Source organism: Oncorhynchus clarkii, chromosome 12, assembly GCF_045791955.1.
Source record: "Oncorhynchus clarkii lewisi isolate Uvic-CL-2024 chromosome 12, UVic_Ocla_1.0, whole genome shotgun sequence".
Classification (NCBI taxonomy): Eukaryota; Metazoa; Chordata; class Actinopteri; order Salmoniformes; family Salmonidae; genus Oncorhynchus; species Oncorhynchus clarkii.
In genome coordinates this window covers 7,727,009-7,743,283 of record NC_092158.1, presented here as the reverse complement: position 1 = coordinate 7,743,283, position 16,275 = coordinate 7,727,009, and the positions used below count along the sequence as shown (strand labels likewise).

At 43.7% G+C, this 16,275-nt stretch overlaps 1 long non-coding RNA gene across 1 annotated transcript in view; it reads right to left on the bottom strand.

Moving 5' to 3' along the window:
- LOC139422672 (uncharacterized) overlaps positions 1 to 16,275 on the bottom strand; it is a 1,300,889-nt gene that overhangs the window by 508,074 nt on the left and 776,540 nt on the right. The gene's annotated exons all lie outside the window — the stretch shown is intronic.

Below are 16,275 nucleotides of genomic sequence, written 5' to 3'. Positions count from 1 at the left end.
CGGATTGGTTCACAGTTCCTGACAGTCATTGTAGTCACGCCCTGGCATGATGAAAGGACCATTGGACCATAGAGATGTCGGGACAGATGTATATGGAGCTGAGAGATGATGAGGCTATATATGATTCATGCATATTTAATTCAATCCATTGCATCATGCATATATTGTTGCAAAATCCATTTGAACCCATTAATGTCCATACATTAAATTAAAAATGTTCTTTGGTACACTTCCCATACGAAAAAAAAAAGATTGCAGTTTCAAAACTGCTGTCGACTGTTGTATTTTAGAAGCAGTAATTGCTGAAATGCAGTTACACAACACTCAGCCTGCAATATGTTTTTCTAAGGGTTGTTCTCGGAGCTACTGATGGGTAAATCTGAATAAATGTTTTGTATGTTTGCAATTCAGAGGGAGAATGGGCAAGTCAAAATATTTTTGTGTCTTTGAACGGGGTATGGTAGTAAGTACCAGGCACACCGGTTTGTGTCAAAAGTTTCCCGTGTGTATCAAGGATGGTCCACCACCCAAAGGACATCCAGCCAATTTGACACAACTGTGGGAAGCATTGGAGTCAACATGGGCCAGAATCCCTGTGGAACGCTTCTGACACATTGTAGAGTCCATACCCCAATGAATTGAGGCTGTTCTGAGGGCAAAAGGGGGTGCAACTCAATATTAGGAAGGTGTTCCTAATGTTTTGTACACTCTGTATGTACAGTGCATTCAGAAAGAATTCAGACCCCTTGACTTTTTCCACATTTAGTTACATTACAGCCTTATTATAAAATTGATTAAAACAATTCCCGCCCACTCATAAGATTTACACACTATATATACCCCAAAATGACAAAGCAGAAACAGGTTTAGATATTTTAGAAAATGTGTACCAAAAAAAATGGAAATACCACATTTACATAAGTATTCAGACCCTTTACTCAGTACTTTGTTGAAGCACCTTTGGCAGTGATTACAGCCTCAATTCTTCTTGGGTATGACGCTGCAAGCTTGGCACACCTGTATTTGGGTAGTTTCATCAATGCTGCAGACATTTTTTGGTACCCTCTCCCAGGTCTGTACCTCGGCACAATCCTGTCTCCGAGCTCTACGACAATTCTTTCGACCTCATAGCTTGGTTTTTGCTCTGACATGCACTGTCAATTGTGAGACCGTATATACAGTGCCTTGCACAAGTATTCATCCCCCTTGGCATTTTTCCTATTTTGTTGCATTACAACCAATAATTTGTATATATTTTTGTATTTGGATTTCATGTAATGAACAACATAGTCCAAATTGGTGAAGTGAAATGAAAAAAGGTTGTTTAAAAAATATATAATAATAAATTATGAGTGCATATAAATCATAAATGAAAAAAATAACTTGTTTCAAAATGTTAAAATAAATAAATTAAAAACAGAAAAATGGTGTGTACAGATGTATTCACCCCCTTCGCTATGAAGCCCCTAAATAAGATCTGGAGCAACCAATTACCTTCAGAAGTCACATAATTAGTTAAATAAAGTCCACCTGTGTGCAATCTAAGTGTCACATGATCTCAGTATATATATATACACACCTGTTCTGAAAGGCCCAAGAGTCTGCCAAGCAAGCGGCACCATGAAGACCAAAGAGCTCTCCAAACAGTTCAGAGACAAAGTTGTGGAGAAGAACAGATCAGGGTTGGGTTATAAAAAAATATCCATAACATTGAAAAAAAAAAAAAGTCATTGGTCAGATGAGACTAAAATATAGCTTTTTGGCCATCAAGGAACATGCTATGTCTGGCATAAAACAAACACCTCTCATCACCCCGAGAACACCATCCCCTCAGTGAAGCATGGTTATGACAGCATCATGCTATGGTTTTTCAGCAGCAGGGACTGGGAGACTGGTCAGAATTGAAGGAATGTTGTATGGTCATGATGTGGAGGTAAACCCAGGCCCTGCATGTCCCCAGGCACCCTCATTTGTTGACTTCTGTGATCGAAAAAGCCTTGCTTTCATGCATGTCAACATCAGAAGCCTCTTCCCTAAGTTTGTTTTACTCACTGCTTTAGCACACTCTGCCAACCCTGATGTCCTTGCTGTGTTTGAATCCTGGCTTAGGAAGGCCACCAAAAATTCGGAGATTTCCATACCCAACTATAACATTTTCCACAAGATAGAACTGCCAACTGTCTACTGCAGAGAGAGCCCGCAAAGTAATGTCATACTTTCCAGGTCCGTACCCAAACAGTTCGAACTTCTAATTTTAAAAATTAATCTCTCCAAAAATAAGTCTCTCACTGTTGCCGCCTGCTACCAACCCCCCTCAGCTCCCAGCTGTGCCCTGGACACCATTTTTGAATTGGTCGCCCCCCAATCTCACACAAATCATCAAGGAATCCACCAGGTACAACCCTAAATCTGTAAACAAGGGCACCCTCATAGACGCTATCCTGACCAACTGGCCCTCCAAATACACCTCCGCTGTCTTCAATCAGGATCTCAGCGATCACTGCCTCATTGCCTGTATCCGCTACGGAGCCGCAGTCAAACGAAAACCCCTCATCACTGTCAAACGCTCCCTAAAACACTTCTGCGAGCAGGCCTTTCTAATCGACCTGGCCCGGGTATCCTAGAAGGATATTGACCTCATCCCGTCAGTTGAGGATGCCTGGTCATTCTTTAAAAATAACTTCCTCACCATCTTAGATAAGCATGCTCCGTTCAAAAAATGCAGAACTAAGAACAGATATAGCCCCTGGTTCACTCCAGACCTGACTGCCCTCGACCAGCACAAAAACATTCTGTGGCGGACTGCAATAGCATCGAATAGTCCCCGCGATATGCAACTGTTCAGGGAAGTCAGGAACCAATACACGCAGTCAGTCAGGAAAGCAAAGGCCAGCTTTTTCAAGCAGAAATGTGCATCCTGTAGCTCTAACTCCAAACAATTCTGGGACACTGTAAAGTCCATGGAGAACAAGAGCACCTCCTCCCAGCTGCCCACTGCACTGAGACTAGGTAACACGGTCACCACCGATAAATCCATGACAATCGAAAACTTCAACAAGCATTTCTCAACGGCTGGCCATGCCATCCTCCTGGCTACTCCAACTTCGGCCAACAGCTCCCCCCCCCCACCCCCCGCCCAAGCCTCCTCAGCTTCTCCTTTACCCAAATCCAGATAGCAGATGTTCTGAAAGAGCTGCAAAGCCTGGACCCGTACAAATCAGCTGGGCTTGACAATCTGGACCCTCAATTTCTGAAACTATCCGTCGCCATTGTCGCAACCCCTATTACCAGCCTGTTCAACCTCTCTTTCATATTGTCTGAGATCCCCAAGGACTGGAAAGTTGCCGCGGTCATCCCCCTCTTCAAAGGGGGAGACACCCTGGACCCAAACTGTTACAGACCTATATCCATCCTGCCCTGCCTATCTAAGGTCTTCGAAAGCCAAGTCAACAAACAGATCACTGACCATCTCGAATCCCACCGTACCTTGAGGTCACGGGTGCACCTCAGCCGCGCTCAAGGTACTAAACGATATCATAACCGCCATCGATAAAAGACAGTACTGTGCAGCCGTCTTCATCGACCTGGCCAAGGCTTTCGACTCTGTCAATCACCATATTCTTATCGGCAGACTGCCTTGCCTGGTTCACCAACTACTTTGCAGACAGAGTTCAGTGTGTCAAATCGGAGGGCATGTTGTTCGGCCCTCTGGCAGTCTCTATGGGGGTGCCACAGGGTTCAATTCTCGAGCAGACTCTTTTCTCTGTATACCTGTATATCAATGATGTTGCTCTTGCTGCGGGCAACTCCCTGATCCACCTCTACGCAGACGACACCATTCTGTATACTTCTGGACCTTTCTTGGACACTGTGCTATCTAACCTCCAAACGAGCTTCAACACCATAAAACACTCCTTCCGTGGCCTCCAACTGCTCTTAAACGCTAGTAAAACCAAATGCATGCTTTTCAACCGTTCGCTGCCTGCACCCGCCCGCCCGACTAGCATCACCACCCTGGATGGTTCCGACCTAGAATATGTGGACATCTATAAGTACCTAGGTGTCTGGTTAGACTGTAAACTCTCCTTCCAGACTCATATCAAACATCTCCAATCCAAAATCAAATCTAGAATCGGCTTTCTATTCCGCAACAAAGCCTCCTTCACTCACGCCTCCAAACTTAACCCTGGTAAAACTGACTATCTTTCCGATCCTCGACTTTGACGATGTCATCTACAAAATGGCTTCCAATACTCTACTCAGCAAACTGGATTCAGTTTATCACAGTGCCATCCGCTTTGTTACTAAAGCACCTTATACCACCCACCACTGCGACCTGTATGATCTAGTCGGCTGGCCCTCGCTACATATTCATCACCAGACCCACTGGCTCCAGGTCATCTACAAGTCCATGCTAGGTAAAGCTCCGCCTTATCTCAGTTCACTGGTCACGATGGCAACACCCACCCGTAGCACTCGCTCCAGCAGGTGTATCTCACTGATCATCCCTAAAGCCAACACCTCATTTGGCCACCTTTCCTTCCAGTTCTCTGCTGCCTGTGACTGGAACGAATTGCAAAAATTGTTGAAGTTGTAGACTTTTATCTCCCTCACCAACTTTAAACATTTTTCTTTTTTTCTACTGTGTTATTGACTTGTTTATTGTTTACTCCATGTGTATCTCTGTGTTGTCTGTTCACACTGCTATGCTATATCTTGGCCAGGTCGCAGTTGTAAATGAGAACTTGTTCTCAACTGGCCTCCCTGGTTAAATAAAGGTGCAATAAAAAATAAAAATGGTGCTAAATACAGGGAAAATCTTTAGGGGAACCTCTCTGTCTTCCAGAGATTTGAGACTGGGACGGAGGTTCACCTTCCAGCAGGACAATGACCCTAAGCATACTGTTAAAGCAACACTCGAGTGGTTTAAGTGGAAACATTTAAATGTCTTGGAATGGCCTTGTCAAAGCCCAGACCTCAATCCAATTGAGAATCTGTGGTCTGACTTAAAGATTGTCAGCGGAACCCATCCAACTTGAAGGAGCTGGAGCAGTTTTTTCTTGAAGAATGGGAAAAAAAAACCCTAGTGGCTAGATGTGCCAAGCTTAGAGACATACCTCAAGTGGCTTGCAGCTGTAATTGCTGCAGAAGGTGGCTCTACAAAGTATTGACTTTGGGTGGGTGAATAGTTATGCTCGCTCAAGTTCTGTTTTTTTTTTGTCTTATTTCTTGTTTGTTTCACATGAGAAAATATTTTGCATTTTCCAAAGTGGTAGGCATGTTGTGGGAGTCAAATTATACAACCCCCCCCCCCCCCTAAAAATATATATATATTTTAATTCCAGGTTGTAAAGCAACAAAATAGGAAAAATGCCAAGTGGAAAGTGAATGCTTTCACAGGTCACTGTTACTGTTAGACAGTTACGTGCCTTTCCAAATCATGTCCAATCAAGTGAATTTACCACAGGTGGACTCCAATCAAGTTGTAGAAACATCTCAAAGATGATCAATGGAAAGAGGATACACCTCTGTTCGATTTCGAGTCTCATAGCAAAGGCTCTGAATATTTATTTAAGGTATCTAGTTTTTTTTAAAGTAAAAAAAACAAAACTTTTAATACATTACATCCCTTTGTCATTATTGGATATTGTGTGTTTGTTGATGAGGACACACAAAAAATACATGTGATCTATTTTAGAATAGGGCTGTAACGTAACAAAATGGGGGGAAAACGCCATCTATACACCAACTATACCCCATCTATACCCCATCTATACACTATCTATACCCCATCTAAACGCCATCTATACACCAACTATACCCCATCTATACCCCATCTATACACTATCTATACCCCATCTATACCCCATCTATACACCAACTATACCCCATCTATACACCATCTATTACCCATCTATACACTATCTATACCCCATCTATAAACCAACTATACTCCATCTATACACCATCTATTACCCATCTATACACTATCTAAACGCCATCTATACACCAACTATACCCCATCTATACCCCATCTATACACCATCTATACACTATCTAAACGCCATCTATACACCAACTATACCCCATCTATACCTCATCTATACACTATCTAAACGCCATCTATACACCAACTATACCCCATCTATACCCCATCTATACACTATCTAAACGCCATCTATACACCAACTATACCCCATCTATACCTCATCTATACACTATCTAAACGCCATCTATACACCATCTATACACCATCTATACCCCATCTATACACCATCTATACCCCATCTATACACCATCTATACCCCATGTATGTATATATAACACTATCTAAAGAAATGCACACACACAGCCCTAGCGTATATGCATTATTATTAAGCCAATTCAATGGAGACTGGAGAGTTGAGTCAGTTTACGTTCTCTCTTAGATCATAAATATGTTCAGATCTTAATAATTTTGTGTGTAGAGATTGCCTGGAACATGAAAACAATATATAAAGAAACTCCCCCCCCACCCACGCGCACACACACCTAGAGTATATGCAGTATAAACATGTAATCACTACTTCCAGTGTGAAGGAAATCTCGAGCGTTTGTTCACCTGATATACAATACCTGCAGACCTTTTTATCTACGAGAGTTCTCATCCGTAATCGCCACAGCTGTAAACAAGCCAACACCACGTAAACATCCCTCCCAACACCACGTAAACATCCCTCCACAAGCCAACACCACGTAAACATCCCTCCCAACACCACGTAAACATCCCTCCCAACACCACGTAACCATCCCTCCACAAGCCAACACCACGTAAACATCCCTCCACAAGCCAACACCACGTAAACATCCCTCCCAACACCACGTAACCATCCCTCCCAACACCACGTAAACATCCCTCCCAACACCACGTAATCATCCCTCCCAACACCACGTAAACATCCCTCCCAACACCACGTAAACATCCCTCCCAACACCACGTAACCATCCCTCCCAACACCACGTAAACATCCCTCCCAACACCACGTAACCATCCCTCCCAACACCACGTAACCATCCCTCCCAACACCACGTAAACATCCCTCCACAAGCCAACACCACATAAACATCCCTCCCAACACCACGTAAACATCCCTCCCAACACCACGTAAACATCCCTCCACAAGCCAACACCACGTAAACATCCCTCCCAACACCACTTAAACATCCCTCCCAACACCACGTAAACATCCCTCCCAACACCACGTAACCATCCCTCCCAACACCACGTAAACATCCCTCTACAAGCCAACACCACGTAAACATCCCTCCCAACACCACGTAAACATCCCTCCACAAGCCAACACCACGTAAACATCCCTCCACAAGCCAACACCGCGTAAACATCCCTCCCAACACCACGTAAACATCCCTCCCAACACCACGTAAACATCCCTCCCAACACCACGTAACCATCCCTCCACAAGCCAACACCACGTAAACATCCCTCCCAACACCACGTAACCATCCCTCCCAACACCACGTAAACATCCCTCCCAACACCACGTAAACATCCCTCCCAACACCACGTAAACATCCCTCCCAACACCACGTAAACATCCCTCCCAACACCACGTAAACATCCCTCCCAACACCACATTAACATCCTTCCCAACACCACATTAACATCCCTCCCAACACCACGTTAACATCCCTCCACAAGCCAACACCACGTAAACATCCCTCCCAACACCACGTAAACATCCCTCCCAATACCACGTAAACATCCCTCCCAACACCACGTAAACATCCCTCCACAAGCCAACACCACGTAACCATCCCTCCCAACACCACGTAAACATCCCTCCACAAGCCAACACCACGTAACCATCCCTCCCAACACCACGTAAACATCCCTCCACAAGCCAACACCACGTAAACATCCCTCCCAACACCACGTAAACATCCCTCCCAACACCACGTAAACATCCCTCCCAACACCACGTAAACATCCCTCCCAACACCACGTTAACATCCCTGCCAACACCACGTAAACATCCCTCCCAACACCACGTTAACATCCCTGCCAACACCACGTAAACATCCCTGCCAACACCACGTTAACATCCCTCCCAACACCACGTTAACATCCCTGCCAACACCACGTAAACATCCCTCCCAACACCACGTTAACATCCCTCCCAACACCACGTAAACATCCCTCCCAACACCACGTAAACATCCCTCCCAACACCACGTTGCCATTCAACGAAAAGTATGGGGCCATAAACAAACTCGAGGCAGCATCTCTGGTGGGCAAAGACTAACTGGAGGGAGACTTAAAAAAACATTTTCACACACACACACTCACACACTCACGCACGCACACACACACACACACACACACACTCACGAACACACTCACGAACACACACACACTCACACACTCAAGCACGCACGCACGCACGCACGTGCACACACACACACTCACGAACACACACACACACACGCACACACACACCACCACTCAAACTCTAAACCAGTAAACTACTTTTAGACTACCTACAAAAAACAATGAGGAGCTCCCTCAGCCTCCCTTCGGCAATTCTGACCTATGAACTATTTTCCTGCTTACAAACAAAATCTCAAACAGGATGTGGCTCAATACAGAAGTGGTTCGATAAAGCAAACACGAGGCTACAAGACTGTCTTTCGAGTACAGGCTGTGATGCTCACATCGAGGAATACAACCACTGGGTCTTGCGTGAAAGCCCCTGTTCCGGATGACTTTGTGATGTCTCTCTCTGGCCGGTATGAGGATTAGACCCAGGTGCGGAGAAGAGACCAGACATCAATGGTTAAGGATGAACATAAATACTTACCTGAGAAACGGTACACCTAGGAGAAAAACAATAAAACACTAAGTCTTGAAAACTCACTCAGGAAACAAGCACACACAGTAAACAATTCAAGCATCTGTAAATGACCACAGAAAACACACCTATTTTAACAGGGACACAATTGTGAAATAATAAGACACGATAAAAGTCTCTAGGGCGGTCTCTGCCGCCCTCTGGTGACCAGGAGGAACCCTGACAGCCGATGTGAGTAAAACCATTAAACAGGTAAACAATCACAAGGCCAGATGGAATACCAGGGCGCGTTATCAAAGAATGGCCAGACCAGCTGGCAAGTGTCACAGACATTTTCAATCTCTCCTAGTCCCAGTCTGTAATCCCAACATGTTTCAAGCTGACCACCACTGTCCCTGTTCCCAAGAGCTCCAAGATGACCTGGTTAAATAACTATCACCCCTGTAGCACTCACATCTGTATTGAAAAAGTGCTTTTAAAGGATGGTCATGACACACATCAACACCATCATCCCAGACACCCTGGACCCACTCCAATTCACATATCCCGCCCCAAGAAATCCACAGATGACGCAATCTCAATTGCATTTCAGCCTGCCCTCTCTCATCTGGATAAGAGGGGAAATAACTATGTGAGAATGCTGTTTGTTGACTACAGATCAGCGTTCAACACCATAGTCCCCTGCGAAACTCATCACCAAGCTGGGGACCCTGGGACTGGACACCTCCCTCTGCAACTGGATCCTGGACTTCCTGACGGGACGGCCCCAGGTAGTGAGGATAGGCAATAACACCAACACCTAGACTAGGATAGGCTGACCCTCAACACGGGGTCCCATCAAGGGTGTATTCTCCTGTACTCTCTGTTCACCCACGACTGCGTGGCCACGCACGACTCCAACACCATCATCAAGTTTGCTGACGACATGACGGTGGTATGCTTGGTCTCCGACTGCAATGAGACAGTCTACAGAGGAGGTCAGAGATTTGGCAGTGTGGTACCATGACAACAACCTCTCCCTTAAAGTCAGTAAGACCAAGGAGCTAATCGTGGACTACAGGGGAAAGAGGGGAGAGCATTCTGCCATCCATATTTGCGGGGGCTGTAGTGGGGTGGGTCAAGAGCTTCAAGTTCATTGGCGTCCACGTCGCTAAGGACTTAACACGGTCCACACACACCCGCACAGTCATGAAAATGGAACAACAGCGCCTCTTCGCCGTCAGGAGGATAAAAATAATTTTGCATGGGCCCTCGAATCTTACATCTGCATCATCGAGAGCATTTTGAATGGCTGCTTTACTGCTTGGCAGAGGCGGACAGCCCAGTACATCACAGGGGCCAAACAATTGCTAAAGACTCAAGCCAACCAAACGGTACCGGAGCATCGGCCCTCGGACCAATAGGCAGCTTCCACCCACAAGCCTCAAGACTGATAAATAGTTAATTAATGTTTATCTGGACTATCTGCACTGACCCTGGATCAGACTCTACGCACCCTCACAAAACCATATATACGGTACCAGATTGAAAGATTGGAAACATCTTCTCATTCCAGGGTTTTTCTTTATTTTTTACTATTTTCTACATTGTAGAATAATAATGAAGACATCAAAACTATGAAATAACACATATGGAATCATGTAGTAACCAAAAAAATGTTTTCTTCAATGTAGCCACCCCTTTGCCTTCATGACAGATTTGAACTTTGAAGAATCTAAAATCTAAATATATAGTTTGATTTGTTTAACACTTTTTTTGGTTACTACATGATTCCATATGTGTTATTTCATAGTTTTGATGTCTTCAGTAGTATTCTACAATGTAGAAAATAGTAAAAATAAAGAAAAACCCTCAAATGAGTAGGTGTGTCCAAACTTTTGACTGGTACTGTACACACTATATATACACACTACAAAGACACGCCCACACAAAAAAAATAACACATTCACACACATTACATAATCACACACACGCATACAGACAACACAAACACATATTCAAACATTGAGCTGGTACTGGTACTCCCTCTATATAGCTCCACATTGATCTTGTACTTCCTGTATATAGCTCCACATTGATCTGGTACTTCCTGTATATAGCTCCACATTGATCTGGTACTTCCTGTATATAGCTCCACATTGATCTGGTACTTCCTGTATATAGCTCCACATTGATCTGGTACTGGTACTTCCTGTATATAGCTCCACATTGAACTGGTACTGGTACTTCCTGTATATAGCTCCACATTGATCTGGTACTGGTACTTCCTGCATATAGCTCACATTGATCTGGTACTCCCTGTATATAGGTCCACATTGATCTGGTACTCCCTGTATATAGCTCCACATTGATCTGGTACTGGTACTTCCTGTATATAGCTCCACATTGATCTGGTACTGGTACTCCCTGTATATAGCTCCACATTGATCTGATACTCCCTGTATATAGCTCCACATTGATCTGGTACTTCCTGTATATAGCTCCACTTTGATCTGGTACTGGTACTCCCTCTATATAGCTCCACATTAATCTGATACTGGTACTCCCTGTATATAGCTCCACATTGATCTGGTACTCCCTGTATATAGCTCCACATTGATCTGGTTCTGGTATTCCCTGTATATAGCTCCACATTGATCTGGTACTCCCTGTATATAGCTCCACATTGATCTTGTACTTCCTGTATATAGCTCCACATTGATCTGGTACTAGCTGTATATAGCTCCACATTGATCTGGTACTTCCTGTATATAGCTCCACATTGATCTGGTACTGGTACTTCCTGTATATAGCTCCACATTGATCTGGTACTGGTACTCCCTGTATATAGCTCCACATTGATCTGGTACTGGTACTTCCTGTATATAGCTCCACATTGATCTGGTACTCCCTGTATATAGTTCCACATTGATCTGATACTCCCTGTATATAGCTCCACATTGATCTGGTACTTCCTGTATATAGCTCCACTTTGATCTGGTACTGGTACTCCCTCTATATAGCTCCACATTAATCTGATACTGGTACTCCCTGTATATAGCTCCACATTGATCTGGTACTCCCTGTATATAGCTCCACATTGATCTGGTTCTGGTATTCCCTGTATATAGCTCCACATTGATCTGGTACTCCCTGTATATAGCTCCACATTGATCTTGTACTTCCTGTATATAGCTCCACATTGATCTGGTACTAGCTGTATATAGCTCCACATTGATCTGGTACTTCCTGTATATAGCTCCACATTGATCTGGTACTGGTACTTCCTGTATATAGCTCCACATTGATCTGGTACTGGTACTCCCTGTATATAGCTCCACATTGATCTGGTACTGGTACTTCCTGTATATAGCTCCACATTGATCTGGTACTCCCTGTATATAGTTCCACATTGATCTGGTACTGGTACTTCCTGCATATAGCTCACATTGATCTGGTACTCCCTGTACATAGGTCCACATTGATCTGGTACTCCCTGTATATAGCTCCACATTGATCTGGTACTGGTACTTCCTGTATATAGCTCCACATTGATCTGGTACTGGAACTCCCTGTATATAGCTCCACATTGATCTGGTACTCCCTGTATATAGCTCCACATTGATCTGGTACTCCCTGTATATAGCTCCACATTGATCTGGTACTTCCTGTATATAGCTCCACATTGATCTGGTACTTCCTGTATATAGCTCCAAATTGATCTGGTACTGGTACTTCCTGTATATAGCTCCACATTGAACCGGTACTCCCTGTATATAGGTCCACATTGATCTGGTACTCCCTGTATATAGCTCCACATTGATCTGGTACTGGTACTTCCTGTATATAGCTCCACATTGATCTGGTACTGGTTTGTTTAACACTTTTTTTGGTTACTACATGATTCCATATGTGTTATTTCATAGTTTTGATGTCTTCAGTAGTATTCTACAATGTAGAAAATAGTAAAAATAAAGAAAAACCCTCAAATGAGTAGGTGTGTCCAAACTTTTGACTGGTACTGTACACACTATATATACACACTACAAAGACACGCCCACACAAAAAAAATAACACATTCACACACATTACATAATCACACACACGCATACAGACAACACAAACACATATTCAAACATTGAGCTGGTACTGGTACTCCCTCTATATAGCTCCACATTGATCTTGTACTTCCTGTATATAGCTCCACATTGATCTGGTACTTCCTGTATATAGCTCCACATTGATCTGGTACTTCCTGTATATAGCTCCACATTGATCTGGTACTTCCTGTATATAGCTCCACATTGATCTGGTACTGGTACTTCCTGTATATAGCTCCACATTGATCTGGTACTGGTACTTCCTGCATATAGCTCACATTGATCTGGTACTCCCTGTATATAGGTCCACATTGATCTGGTACTCCCTGTATATAGCTCCACATTGATCTGGTACTGGTACTTCCTGTATATAGCTCCACATTGATCTGGTACTGGTACTCCCTGTATATAGCTCCACATTGATCTGATACTCCCTGTATATAGCTCCACATTGATCTGGTACTTCCTGTATATAGCTCCACTTTGATCTGGTACTGGTACTCCCTCTATATAGCTCCACATTAATCTGATACTGGTACTCCCTGTATATAGCTCCACATTGATCTGGTACTCCCTGTATATAGCTCCACATTGATCTGGTTCTGGTATTCCCTGTATATAGCTCCACATTGATCTGGTACTCCCTGTATATAGCTCCACTTTGATCTTGTACTTCCTGTATATAGCTCCACATTGATCTGGTACTAGCTGTATATAGCTCCACATTGATCTGGTACTTCCTGTATATAGCTCCACATTGATCTGGTACTGGTACTTCCTGTATATAGCTCCACATTGATCTGGTACTGGTACTTCCTGTATATAGCTCCGCATTGATCTGGTACTGGTACTCCCTGTATATAGCTCCACATTGATCTGGTACTGGTACTTCCTGTATATAGCTCCACATTGATCTGGTACTCCCTGTATATAGTTCCACATTGATCTGGTACTGGTACTTCCTGCATATAGCTCACATTGATCTGGTACTCCCTGTACATAGGTCCACATTGATCTGGTACTCCCTGTATATAGCTCCACATTGATCTGGTACTGGTACTTCCTGTATATAGCTCCACATTGATCTGGTACTGGTACTCCCTGTATATAGCTCCACATTGATCTGGTACTCCCTGTATATAGCTCCACATTGATCTGGTACTCCCTGTATATAGCTCCACATTGATCTGGTACTTCCTGTATATAGCTCCAAATTGATCTGGTACTGGTACTTCCTGTATATAGCTCCACATTGAACCGGTACTGGCACTTCCTGTATATAGCTCCACATTGATCTGGTACTGGTACTCCCTGTATATAGCTCCACATTGATCTGGTACTGGTACTTCCTGCATATAGCTCACATTGATCTGGTACTCCCTGTATATAGGTCCACATTGATCTGGTACTCCCTGTATATAGCTCCACATTGATCTGGTACTGGTACTTCCTGTATATAGCTCCACATTGATCTGGTACTGGTACTCCCTGTATATAGCTCCACATTGATCTGGTACTCCCTGTATATAGCTCCACATTGATCTGGTACCAATACTCCCTGTATATAGCTCCACATTGATCTGGTACTGGTACTTCCTGTATATAGCTCCACATTGAACCGGTACTGGTACTTCCTGTATATAGCTCCACATTGATCTGGTACTGGTACTCCCTGTATATAGCTCCACATTGATCTGGTACTGGTACTTCCTGTATATAGCTCCACATTGATCTGGTACTTCCTGTATATAGCTCCACATTGATCTGGTACTGGTACTTCCTGCATATAGCTCACATTGATCTGGTACTCCCTGTATATAGGTCCACATTGATCTGGTACTCCCTGTATATAGCTCCACATTGATCTGGTACTGGTACTTCCTGTATATAGCTCCACATTGATCTGGTACTGGTACTCCCTGTATATAGCTCCACATTGATCTGGTACTCCCTGTATATAGCTCCACATTGATCTGGTAACAATACTCCCTGTATATAGCTCCACATTGATCTGGTACTGGTACTCCCTGTATATAGCTCCACATTGATCTAGTACTGGTACTCCCTGTATATAGATCCACATTGATCTGGTACTGGTACTCCCTGTATATAGCTCCACATTGATCTGGTACTGGTACTTCCTGTATATAGCTCCACATTGATCTGGTACTTCCTGTATATAGCTCCACATTGATCTGGTACTGGTACTTCCTGCATATAGCTCACATTGATCTGGTACTCCCTGTATATAGGTCCACATTGATCTGGTACTCCCTGTATATAGCTCCACATTGATCTGGTACTGGTACTTCCTGTATATAGCTCCACATTGATCTGGTACTGGTACTCCCTGTATATAGCTCCACATTGATCTGGTACTCCCTGTATATAGCTCCACATTGATCTGGTACCAATACTCCCTGTATATAGCTCCACATTGATCTGGTACTGGTACTCCCTGTATATAGCTCCACATTGATCTGGTACTGGTACTCCCTGTATATAGATCCACATTGATCTGGTACTCCCTGTATATAGCTCCACATTGATCTTGTACTGGTACTTCCTGTATATAGCTCCACATTGATCTGGTACTGGTACTTCCTGTATATAGCTCCACATTGATCTGGTACTGGTACTTCCTGTATATAGATCCACATTGATCTGGTACTCCCTGTATATAGCTCCACATTGATCTGGTACTCCCTGTATATAGCTTCACATTGATCTTGTACTGGTACTTCCTGTATATAGCTCCACATTGATCTGGTATTGGTACTTCCTGTATATAGCTCCACATTGATCTGGTACTGGTACTTTCTGTATATAGCTCCACATTGATCTGGTACTGGTACTTCCTGTATATAGCTCCACATTGATCTGGTACTGGTACTTCCTTTATATAGCTCCACATTGATCTGGTACTGGTACTTCCTGTATATAGCTCCACATTGATCTGGTACTGGTACTTCCTGTATATAGCTCCACATTGATCTGGTACTGGTACTTCCTGTATATAGCTCCACATTGATCTGGTACTGGTACTTCCTGTATATAGCTCCACATTGATCTGGTACTTCCTGTATATAGCTCCACATTGATCTGGTACTGGTACTTCCTGTATATAGCTCCACATTGATCTGGTACTGGTACTTCCTGTATATAGCTCCACATTGATCTGGTACTCCCTGTATATAGCTCCACATTGATCTGGTACTGGTACTTCCTGTATATAGCTCCACATTGATCTGGTACTGGTACTTCCTGTATATAGCTCCACATTGATCTGGTACTTCCTGTATATAGCTCCACATTGATCTGGTACTGGTACTTCCTGTATATAGCTC